The sequence below is a fragment of the Leptidea sinapis genome, chromosome 5 (genome assembly GCF_905404315.1).
Source record: "Leptidea sinapis chromosome 5, ilLepSina1.1, whole genome shotgun sequence".
Taxonomy (NCBI): domain Eukaryota; kingdom Metazoa; phylum Arthropoda; class Insecta; order Lepidoptera; family Pieridae; genus Leptidea; species Leptidea sinapis.
In genome coordinates, this window is record NC_066269.1 from 13,694,131 (window position 1) to 13,705,759 (window position 11,629).

Genomic DNA, 11,629 nt, shown 5'->3' on the forward strand with positions numbered 1-11,629 from the left:
AAAGGAACATATTACGTACATTTTCTGGAGTCAATCTAATATCGAGTCTAAATAATTTATACAGACAATTTTAATCCAAAGTTTTGTAGTCTTTGACTATCAATGAGTCATTTATAAAATCGAAAATGCCTGATTTTTGTTGAAGATAACCAAAAATGCTATAAGTTGAGAGTAGTTCCTTTATCTAATAATCCTGTTTCTTTCTGAATTAACACTCTAGAAAACCCTATAAAATTGGGATGATTATGGAATATAACGCCTAATTCAATAAATATTCTACCCTTTTTCTATATAGTAGGACTTATATATATGAGTATACCATTTCAAACATACAAAAACTATACCATACTATTTCAAATTCACAAATCAGTCCGGAGATTTAACAAACATAAAATAAAATTATATAAATCGATACTTAAAAACAACTTTGTGATAATATGAGTGTAATATTTATTATTTATATATTTCGAGATTTATCAGATTTGAATTGTTTCTGCTTATATCATATACTAGCTACTGCCCACGACTTTGTCCGCATGGACAATATGTCTGCATCTAGGGTAATAAATAATATGTATTCTATATGTTGTCCCGACCTCTTGCTAATATTAATGCAAAGTTTTAATCAAAACTACTCAGTAGTTATTGTATTTTGTCTGAAAATTCGTTACTACATTTTTAGAAAGAACAATTTTGTAAAAATCTTGCAAAGATGGCTTTGACAATTAATTGTTAAATAATGAATACGGCTGTATGGGCTTGAACCCTTTGCCTGTCCTAATAATGGACGAAGAAACCAAAAAAAACGAATGACGCAAACGCCAAAAAATTTTACGAACCAACTTCAACCTGTTATTTTTGTGTTACAGTGATGCGCGCGCATCTTAGAATTTCACTCTCATCATTTTTTCATAACGCGCCTACAGAGGTGTAACCTTAATAAATTGACTGCACTTAAGGCGACACTAATTGCCAGCGACCTTGAGTGATATGAGTTCACTATCTATGTAACAAAGCCAATATTTTCAGAATTCTTAATCATCGTTATTCACTACTAATCTGAATAAATGAACCTACACAAAAAAGTACAAGCTATAAGAATAACTTTTCTGAGAGAAGTACCAAAAAAATGAGTCACGCCATGCCAAAAAACTAACTTCAAAGAAAAGTGGTAGTTCAAAAAGGCTCGGCAGTGTTAACTATAACCAACAGCAAGCATTAGCAACCTCCAAATAAGATTTAAGGATATGTGTAACAGGATTAAGTAGTGTTCATAGCTCGAAATGCTATACTTTCACCACAAAACTTGTCTAAAAACATGCGTGTTTTCTGCTTACTCTTCGCCATAACATTGAGCCAGGTAAGTCCAATAACTATAAGAACTGTTCTAGAAAAGTTTTGTCGCACATACAAGTTTTGAATACTCAATTAATTATCTGAATCTGTCATTATTTTGTAATGTGAAATTATATTTTGCGATTAGTTTGTAAAACATTAACCAAGATAATCTTTCTCAAGTCGGGATAGTTTAAGTTTTATTATGATAGGCGACATATTTATCAGCCTTCATCTTTAAACTGACACGGATACCAGTTCTTTGCAGGCAACTGATACTTAACACATCGTACAAAATATTATGTTTTCTTAGTCACTAGTAATTAATTTAGGACTTTAATTAATTTAATTAAAAAAAAATAGGATTTTGTGCGAGATTCTTGTTACTTCCAAAGTCTATTTTATAAGTATCTAATTAAGTTTTGCTTCTTTTTTTTATGGAATAGGAAGACAAACGAGCGTACCACGAGGGTCACCTGTTGTTAAGTGATCACCACCGCCCACAATCTCTTGCAACACCAGAGGAATCACAGGAGCGTTGCCGGCCTTTAAGGAAGGTGTACGCAACTGTAACTGTAACGTGTGTACTTATTTAATTAAGTTTCATTATAATATATTAATTTTATGTAAATTCTCTCCATCATTCTAACCATGTGCTTTGGGGTCCCGGTGACTTGTAGCACAAGTATTCGTTACTTACTCCAAGCACCGGTCTCTCACAATTATGTTTCAATATAGATAATAATAAACCGAGTATTTTTTATTGTGAGAGAAAAAAAAATATTTTGAATTTGAATTTTGATAGTCATTTTTTTTAATGAAAATAAGGGACGAGACGAGCAGGATGTCCAGCTCATCAGCTTATTACCATCGTAATTGATACGCCCTGCTCATCCGTGCCAATGTAGTGCCGCAAATTTAATTTTTTCCTATGCTGATATTAATATATATAGTGAAAAAAAGTTTCACTTGCATTGCGGTTTCATAAAAGCACACAATTTTTATTTAAATACAATTTATTGTTCAAATACAAGATGTATTTGAACAAACTTTATAATTTTTACATGACGGTTTCAATTTATAGTACCTACTTTATTAAATCGATAGTTTTTGTGGTTAAACCTAACTTGTTAATAATACGCCTCGCATCATTTTTATGACCGCTCAATTACGAAGCTGTATTAGGTACGGTTGAGATAATATTTTATATTCCTCGATCTTTAATAACTGTTCTTGTGTCTGTTATTGTGACTCACACTTTTCAACATTGATGTGACACTGCAGTACCTAAATCTTTTTACCTAATTCACCGTACTTAATACGAATATAATTTTACCAGTGAGAGGCACCTTTGCACAGGATGCCGGCTAGATTATGGGTACCACAACGGCGCCTATTTCTACCGTGAAGAAGTAATGTGTAAGCATTACTTGTGTTTCGCTCTGAAGGGCGCCGTAGCTAGTGAAATTACTGGGCAAATGAGAGTTAACATCTTATGTCTCAAGGTGACGAGCGCAGTTGTAGTGCCGCTCAGAATTTTTGGGGTTTTTCAAGAATCCTGAGCGGCACTGCATTGTAATGGGTAGGGCATATCAATTACCATCAGCTGAACGTCCTGCTCGTCTCGTCCCTTATTTTCATTAAAACATTAAAATAAAATGTGAGCTTATTTCCAGGTAATGATAAATTTTACTACACGTAATTAATATATAATCGTTATCTTGTTGCGAATTAATGGTCCTTTACATTTTTACGAAGATACTTTCCTGACTAAGCATGACATATGCTTTAAGGGTTCTAAGAAGGCGTTAATTCTGACCTCAGGCGACCCGCCATACAATGGCTTTTATAATACATGTTAATGATCCTTTTCATACGAAAATATATTTTATTATTTAAAGGTACCTAAATTATGACACCTTCATCCCACTTCTGAAGACAGGGACGTGCTCAATTCGTGTGGTTTTTTTTTAAATTTTGTTATCACATAACTGGATGACTTTCAAATCGGTTCGAATTCTAAATTCGATTCCGGATTTAAAAAAAAACCAGTTCTGATGATGAGGAATTGAAGGAACTTTTTGAAGACTTACCCCCTTATTCATAATGGTCCGCTAGCTTAAAACAGCCGCTAAGAAGTGTTTTTCTCATTCTGACTTAGGTCAATAGAAGAAGACAGAGTGAGAATTAGCAATGCTTTAAGTTAGCAGACTATTATGAATAAGGGGATTATTGTATTTTTGCACGTTAGAATAACACACGTAATTATAATAATAATTAATTTCACTTATCTAAATCTTCTTTAGGCACGTTAAACTCTTTCGGAAGCATTATTATTAGATTATAGAGGTATCAAGGACGCGTCAACACGTTGTGGGATTCAAACTCTAAGGCTGAGAACTATAGAGCGTACTCAGAGTTTGCTCAGACTTTACTTAAGTCAAACTTTGCTGAGTGTAAGCTTAGTATAATCTTTGATTTTCTTCTTATCTTATCTTATATCTTTATACGAGCAATTCTTGTATATAATATATAATCTTAATCTCGGAAACGGCTGCAACGACTTTCATCAAATTTAGTATACAAGGGATTTCGGTATCGATAGGTTTCAATAAAAAAAAGTAGTTTTATCCGTGTTTTAAAAAGAAACAGATACAATAACATTAGAATATAAAGGTAAATTTTGCCACTATATACAAGACTATAATAGCTCAGATGGGATTGGGTGATCCGGAAAGCAGAAGACCCCGGTTCGAATCCATTTGTCCCATTAGTTTTTTTTGTTCAAGTTTTGTACATTCTTAAAAATCCGAGCAAGGCTCGGTCGTCCGGATATTAGTCATTTGACAGCTGAAATTATGCTGAGCTTAAGTTAAGACAGTCCAATGAAAAAGTCAAGTTCGCGGCTTATCACACAGGACCTAGAGAGACAGAGACGGTCACTGGCAGCAAAAAGCAATATGATGGCTAGGCGTTTCGCCCGCTGTTCCCAACACGTAAAGGTCACCCTGTTCAAAGCCTACTGCCAGGCGCTCTACACCACTCAGCTCTGGTACAACTACACCAAAGCCACCTTTGACGATCTCAGAGTTCAATATAACAATGCGTTTCGATCTCTACTGGGGTTGCCATGGAGGTGTAGCGCGTCGGGTATGTTTGCGATGCACAGGGTTGACGATTTTTATGCTGTAATGCGTAGGGCTAGAGCGGGATTTCTGACGAGATTATATAATAATCGTAATAATTGCATATTAAAAACGGTAAAACATTACCACCGAAATACACCTAAATTTTTTCTTATATAATAATGTTATTTTTAATATTTTTAATTTTCCATTTGTAATTTTTAATTTTTAATTCATACTTTTTAATTCTAATTTATACCTTTTTTAATGCAAAATTGGCTATGGATGGTATAATCTGTCCGAAATAAAATATTTTTATTTTATTTTATTTATCTAAGCAAAGTCTAAGAATGCTCTATAGATCTCAGCCTAAATGTTTGAATCCCACAACTAGGTTTGCATAAAGGTTTACTTGTCCATTACGCATCCTTGATGCTCCTAAGTCCGAATGTGAATTCAAATTCAAATATTTTTATTCAAAACTAGCTGATACCCGCGACTTCGTCCGGCACACATGACTAAGCACGTAGTACCTAATTATAAAAATCTTTATATTTTATCAATTTGTATAAAAATAATCTGATAGATATTTAACAACTGTAAGTAACAACTATGGTTAGTTAAAATTAAGTTTCTTTTTTACCTCCTGAGAAAGTTGGAAAGATATAAATATTCTAATGAGTCATTCATTTTAAACTATTCTTTGAATTTGATTTGATACATGAAAGAAAAAATGAAATCGTTGTTTTTATTTAATTCCGTGCATTTTCATATTTATTCGCCTTTTAAACCTTCTCTGGACTTCCACAAATAATTCAAGACCAAAATTAGCCAAATCGTCCAGCCGTTCTCTGACAGCAATTCATTTTTATATATATAGATAGATAGGATGTGACAGCACTTATTGTTTTTTTTTTATGAAAATAAGGGAAGAGATGCGCAGGACTTTCAGCTGATGGTAATTGATACGCCCTGCCCATTACAATGTAGTGCCGCTCAGGATTCTTGAAAAACCCCTAAAATTCTGAGCGGCACTACAACTGCGCTCGTCACCTTGAGACATAAGATATTAAGTCTCATTTGCCCAGTAATTTCACTAGCTACGGCACATTTCAGACCGAAACACAGTAATGCTTATACGTTACTGCTTCACGGCTGAAATGGGCGCCGTTGTGGTACCCATAATCTAGCCGGAATCCTATGCAAAGTAGCCTCCCACTGGTGACTATTGAAAGTAAAAAACTACATATAACGTGTCGAATGAAGATTTCGTGAGAGAAAAAATGAGTTCATTTGCTTTTATGTATTTATAACTCAATGGACGAGTATATTGAAGTGTAAGAGGCATTTTGATGTCTTTTGACCGCTTTGATTTGTATGATTTATATAAATCAGGCTCATTCAATTAGGGCTCCATTCATGTTTTACGAAAACATCGTAGAAAAGTATTTTGGACTATGAAATGTTCTGTAGCAATAGTTAATTTGTTTCAATGTTTTCGAACGTCATTGAAATAGATATTGTACAAAAAAAAGTATGTGATTTCGCTACCCGACAAGTAAAAACTATATCAAGGCAAGGTTAATAATAAATCAAATCAAATCAATTAAAATCATCTTTATTCATGTAGGTCACAGAAATGACACTTATGAATTTCAGAAAGTATATTTTTTCTTATTGCATCTACCGCTACTTCGTAAACGTTAAGCCAATGAGAAGAAGTAGCAAGAAACTCATTGCTACTCATTTAAATCAAGATATATACTTTCATTGTTTTACAAATCATTTCAATTACAATATAATATGTATAGTGATGCAACAAAAAAAAAACAAATAGAAAATACAATTATATTTTTTGGTGCAAATGGTCTCTCAATGTACATAATACATATATAAGAATAACTGTGTATAAATTACCTCTAAATTATGTATTATAAATTTAGCTCTAACTCCCCTTAGTGGACTCGAGATAACTTTAGAGGCATGAGCGTTACATGACAGCTCAGCCTCATTCAATCTTACAAAATAAAGTGCTCAGTGCCCCTAAAGAAATTTAGACTTTAAATTGAAACTGTAACTGTGTTATTAATAAACGCGAAGTAGTTATTCCAAATTTTTTTTTATCTTTATCATACCTTTGGCACTACAGAATTACATGATAGCGACAAATAATTTGAATATTGGTGTAACTTAACATTGCGCTTATTAATATGACAGTAACCATCTTAGGCCTAGTCTACGTACAACGAACGGCAGCAAACGACATCCAGCTAAAGTTCTGCCTTCTAATTACTCATCTCGCTGCATTTATTGATTCTAGCTGTTTCGTTCATTATAATGTCGATCTGGTTTTACAGATCTGATGACCGTAAAAGTTGCTCTTCAAATTTACTAAAATATACACATATTACTAAATTATTCTCATACTTATCAACCTTATAACCCAATAGACTCTATACATTCAGTCAATCAACTGAAGTGAGCGGGAGATGCTTCCTGAATGCTCATTGGTCAGGAAATGATCACGACATATCGTAAGCAATCGCTATTGGTTACTGTGGATTTATATAAGTTCGATTTGAAATATAGTATCTGAAAGCGTTCGCCCCTATAATATTCATATAAACATTTATGAGTTGTTGCTTCGTAAGTATATAAAATATAGTTTATAGTTCGCCCGCGACTTCACCCGCTAAGATGAAGACGTGGCAAGCAGACCATGGAATCGCATTTATTAATATATGTATCTAGTCCCACGTGACTGTTTATGACTGAGATAACATTAAATAAAGCACAAAGTGAAACTTTGATATATATATTTAAATTAAGTTATCTATGTTACAATTAGTAAAATTCCTATGAATTGGAGAGTCTCACGAACATAACTATATAGTATATCATACAAATGTATCCATCTTCATTAGTATACCACGGGTCAATGTTTGCATTAACTAATATTATAATTGACAAAAACTATTCTAGAGCGAGCTCCTGCGATCATTATCTGAACCTGATATTAAAGCGTACTTTGTTTTTTATAGATGACCACTCGAGTTACCTAAGTGTTTATGTGACTGCCGGTATATCATAACAATAATATCGGTTAATACTCATAAGGACGAAATATATGTATAGATAAGTAGTTGATTTTGCCTTTTATTTATTTCCGATCGATTGCCAAGACTTCCTTCTTACTCATTCAATTTCATTTTAAAAGTTCTTTATTTAAGTAATAAATATATAGAAAGTACATTACTTGACACAGTCAAAGAAATAAAAATCTTAAATTTAAAACATTTCAACGGCGACATTGCCTTATAGAAACGATGTGGTCAAAGATTATGTATTAATATTTGATATTTTCGTGTGTACGTATATTTAAAATTTATAACTGATGGCATAGGTAATAAGTTAATCCTAATAATAATTATTAAAGGTAGGTTGAAAATAAAATACTTCCTTCTTACTGAATATGATGTTACGAACCAACATCGACGACTACGATGCTTACCAATTACTAAATTATTGTGATTTATTTGAAATAGATCTATCTAATAAAAAAATATCCAAGAACAATAATAAAAATAGAGCGAAAGAAAAATAGAGCGAAAGAAAAATAGAGCGAGATCTTGTGATCGTAATCTGAACCTGATCTTAAAGCGTACTTAGTTATTTCTTATAGATGTCCACTTGAGGTACCCAAGTGCTTATGTGACGCTGGCTGTCATATTATGTCATTACATTATTATCACTGGCAATGTTTTGCATTGACGTTACTTATAAATTCGTTAATAGTACTTGGTTAATTCTTATTAGGATGAAATAGTTATATAGCTTATTGGTGTCAAGCTACATCCACCTTTGTAAAAGAAGTAATTTCCACCAATCTGCAAAGACACTCAGGAGTGTTGGTGCTGCCGCGGACTCGAGATAGCAGAGATGCGCATCTTTTTCTTATAATTGCGGCGAAACCATCAATGGATACCTCCGCCAAGATCCCTGATGAATTGCAACGCCACGGCAGCCCTAGCAGCACAAAATATATAATAGAACAGTAGCGCAACAGCGGTCTCCTTGTAATTTATACCTACGTCTGAGCAGAGCGGTAGGGTTGGTACATTACAAAAAAATTTACGACGTGATTTAACTCGGACAGACTGGCATCTCGGCATCGTACGGCGTGGCTATTAATAGTTTTGTCTTCCCAAGATTGCTTACCAGCCGTGGAAATCGTGTGTATGTGCGCGTGAGTCACTTCGGGCGCTCTTTTATGAAGTTAAATTAATGTTCTATTACTGTATTGTACCAGCAGTACCCTGAGTTTTTTTTATGGAAAAGGAGAACAAACGTGGGTCACTTGGTGTTAAGTAAGCACCGCCGCCCACATTCTCTGGCAACACCAGAGGAATCACAGGAGCGGCCCTTAAAGGAGGTGTACGCGCTTTTTTTGAAGGTATCCATGTCGTATCGTCCCGGAAACACCACACAAGGAAGTACATTCCAGAGCTTTGTAGTACGTGGAAGAAAGCTCCTTGAAAACCGCACTGTGGAGGACGCCCACACATCCAGATGGTGAGGATGATATCCTAACTTGTGGCGTGTCGTGCGAAGGTGGAATTCGGTGACAGGAGTCAGGTGAAACAGCTTTTCGGAACACTCCCCATGATAAATGCGGTAGAGGACACACTATGAAGCGATGTCTTTACGCAACGCCAAGTGATCCAGCCGTTCACAGAGCATTGAGCAATGAGTGCCTTATTATTACAACGCATATGCTTAAATTTATCATGTTTATTTTCAGTTTACACATTACGAACAAGAATAGATGTTGCCAGTATTCATGGTACGCTGAAGCGTTATGTTGTGAATTACGTTGAAAAGTAATGATAGTTTTAATTTCCTGAAGCCACAACCTGAGAGTGGAACAAAGCATACATGATTTTATGACGATACGTCACTCGAACGGTTAGCTCAGTTGTGAGAGCACTCGCACGGAACGCGAGAGCTCGTGGGTTCGAGTCCCGCATCGTTCATAAAATTTTGTTTTCAAATTTTATTTGTGTATTAGTCCCATAAGTGAGGGTTATCACTTTAAAAACATAACAAATTGTATAGATTCCCTCTTCGATCAAAACGAATATTTTTTCCTACATTGATCAAACATTCAAATATGATTGACAAAAATTTGTAATTGCATCAGAATTATTTAAAACGGGAATCGATCGCTCAATGCAGCAATTGTGCAGAATAATTTGCCGAAAGGTCATGTGATTATACACAGCTTTTTATATCCTTGTTAATCAATTCCTCATGTTCGACGTACAAAGAACAGTTAGGTACCCTTTAAGTTGAAGAATTTCGAGTGACTGTCGGTACTTACAGTCATTTTACCCACACTGATAACGAAGTAATTTGGGCTGACCCCAATAGTTTAAATTTAAACATTCGAGGAATATTAAAGAAGTTAATACAGTAATCAGCTCTTAAAGATTAAAAGGCGTATAGAAATAATATAATAATGAAGTTGATTGAGCGGTAGATATGTTATTGGATACGCCCTGTCCATTACAGTGCAGTGCCGATCAGGATTCTTGAAAAACCCCAAAACTTTTGAGCGCCACTACAACTGCGCTCGTCTTCTTGAGACATAAGACATTTAGTCTCATTTTCCACACATTTGAAGCACAATAATGCTTACACATTACTGCTTCACAGCAGAAATAGACGCCGTTTTGGTACCCATAATCTATCCAGCATCCTGTGCAAGGAGCCTCCGACTGGTAGTGTGTGACGATGAGAGCGATAGTCTACTAATAAAAGACTGTAATATACTAGTGTGTAGACTACCGGACAGCCCGATAAAGCATTACCAATTTTGATATGTCAATGTGTGCGTTTGCTAGTGGCTTAATATTCAAAATACTAAGGTGATACAGCCAAGGGTAGCTGAATGTTTACTACTTGTCTATAAACAGTGGGAGGCTCCTTTGCACAGGATGCCGGCTAGATTATGGGTACCACAACGGCGCCTATTACTGCCGTGAAGCAGTAATGTGTAGGCATTACTGTGTTTCGGTCTGAAGGGCCCTGTAGCTAGTGATATTACTGGGCAAACGAGAGTTAACATCTTATGTCTAAAGGTGACCAGCGCAACTGTAGTGCCGCTCAGAATTTTTGAGTTTTTCAAGAATCATGAGCGGCCCTGCATTAATGGGTAGGGCGTATCAATTACCATCAGCTGAACGTCCTGCTCGTCTCGTCCCTTATTTTCATAAAAATAGTAACAATAGGTTCACTTTTCTTTTTCCACATTGATGTATTTCCGTTAGAGATTTTCTTGTCTCTGTTGCAGTGTTTGTTTGTACGCGTGTCACTGAACAGTTTCGACGGGTACGATCTGCTCGGGAATTAAAGGAAGAGTAACTAAAAAGAAATCAGAAAACAACATGTGGAAGACCAAGTACGAAAGAGTTGATACAAGTAGTAGTGAAATTACTGGGCAAATGAGACTTAACATCTTATGTCTCGAGGTGACGAGCGCTATTGTATTGGCGCTCAGAACTTTGTGTTTTTCAAGAATCCTGAGCAGCACTGCATTGTTATGAGCAGGGCGTATTAAATACCATCAACTGAACGTCCTGCTCGTCTCGTCCCTTAATTTTATAAAAAAAAATTGAAGAATCCTGAGAAGTATGTTACAATCATGCAAATGGACTTGCGTTATCTCTGACAACCTGTCTAGGAGGCTGTGCTGATTGTGTCTATGATAATACGTCCAGTGTAACAGATCTAATTTTAATACTTACGTAGTATCCCACCTTTTTCTTTTATTTAACTAATCGAGATCCATCTCGCATTATGACGCCACACTTTAGATCAGCACAAAATAACGCTAAGCATCTTGCAAAAAATATTAAAAAGTTGCCTAAAACTCTAAGGCACAGGCTAGTAGATAAATGCTTCTTCAGATTAAAAGGATTCTGTAGCCATAAATGTAAATATTTAAATTTGTATAATATTTTATAATGTGTGTTAGTAATGCAAAAATATGTTAAATAAAATATGCACACTTAAATATTTTGTATGCCAATTTATTGGCGAGTTGTGCTGTGCAACAATTTTTAGTTGTGAAAAAAAAAATTTAACATACAAACAACCGACTTAAAAAA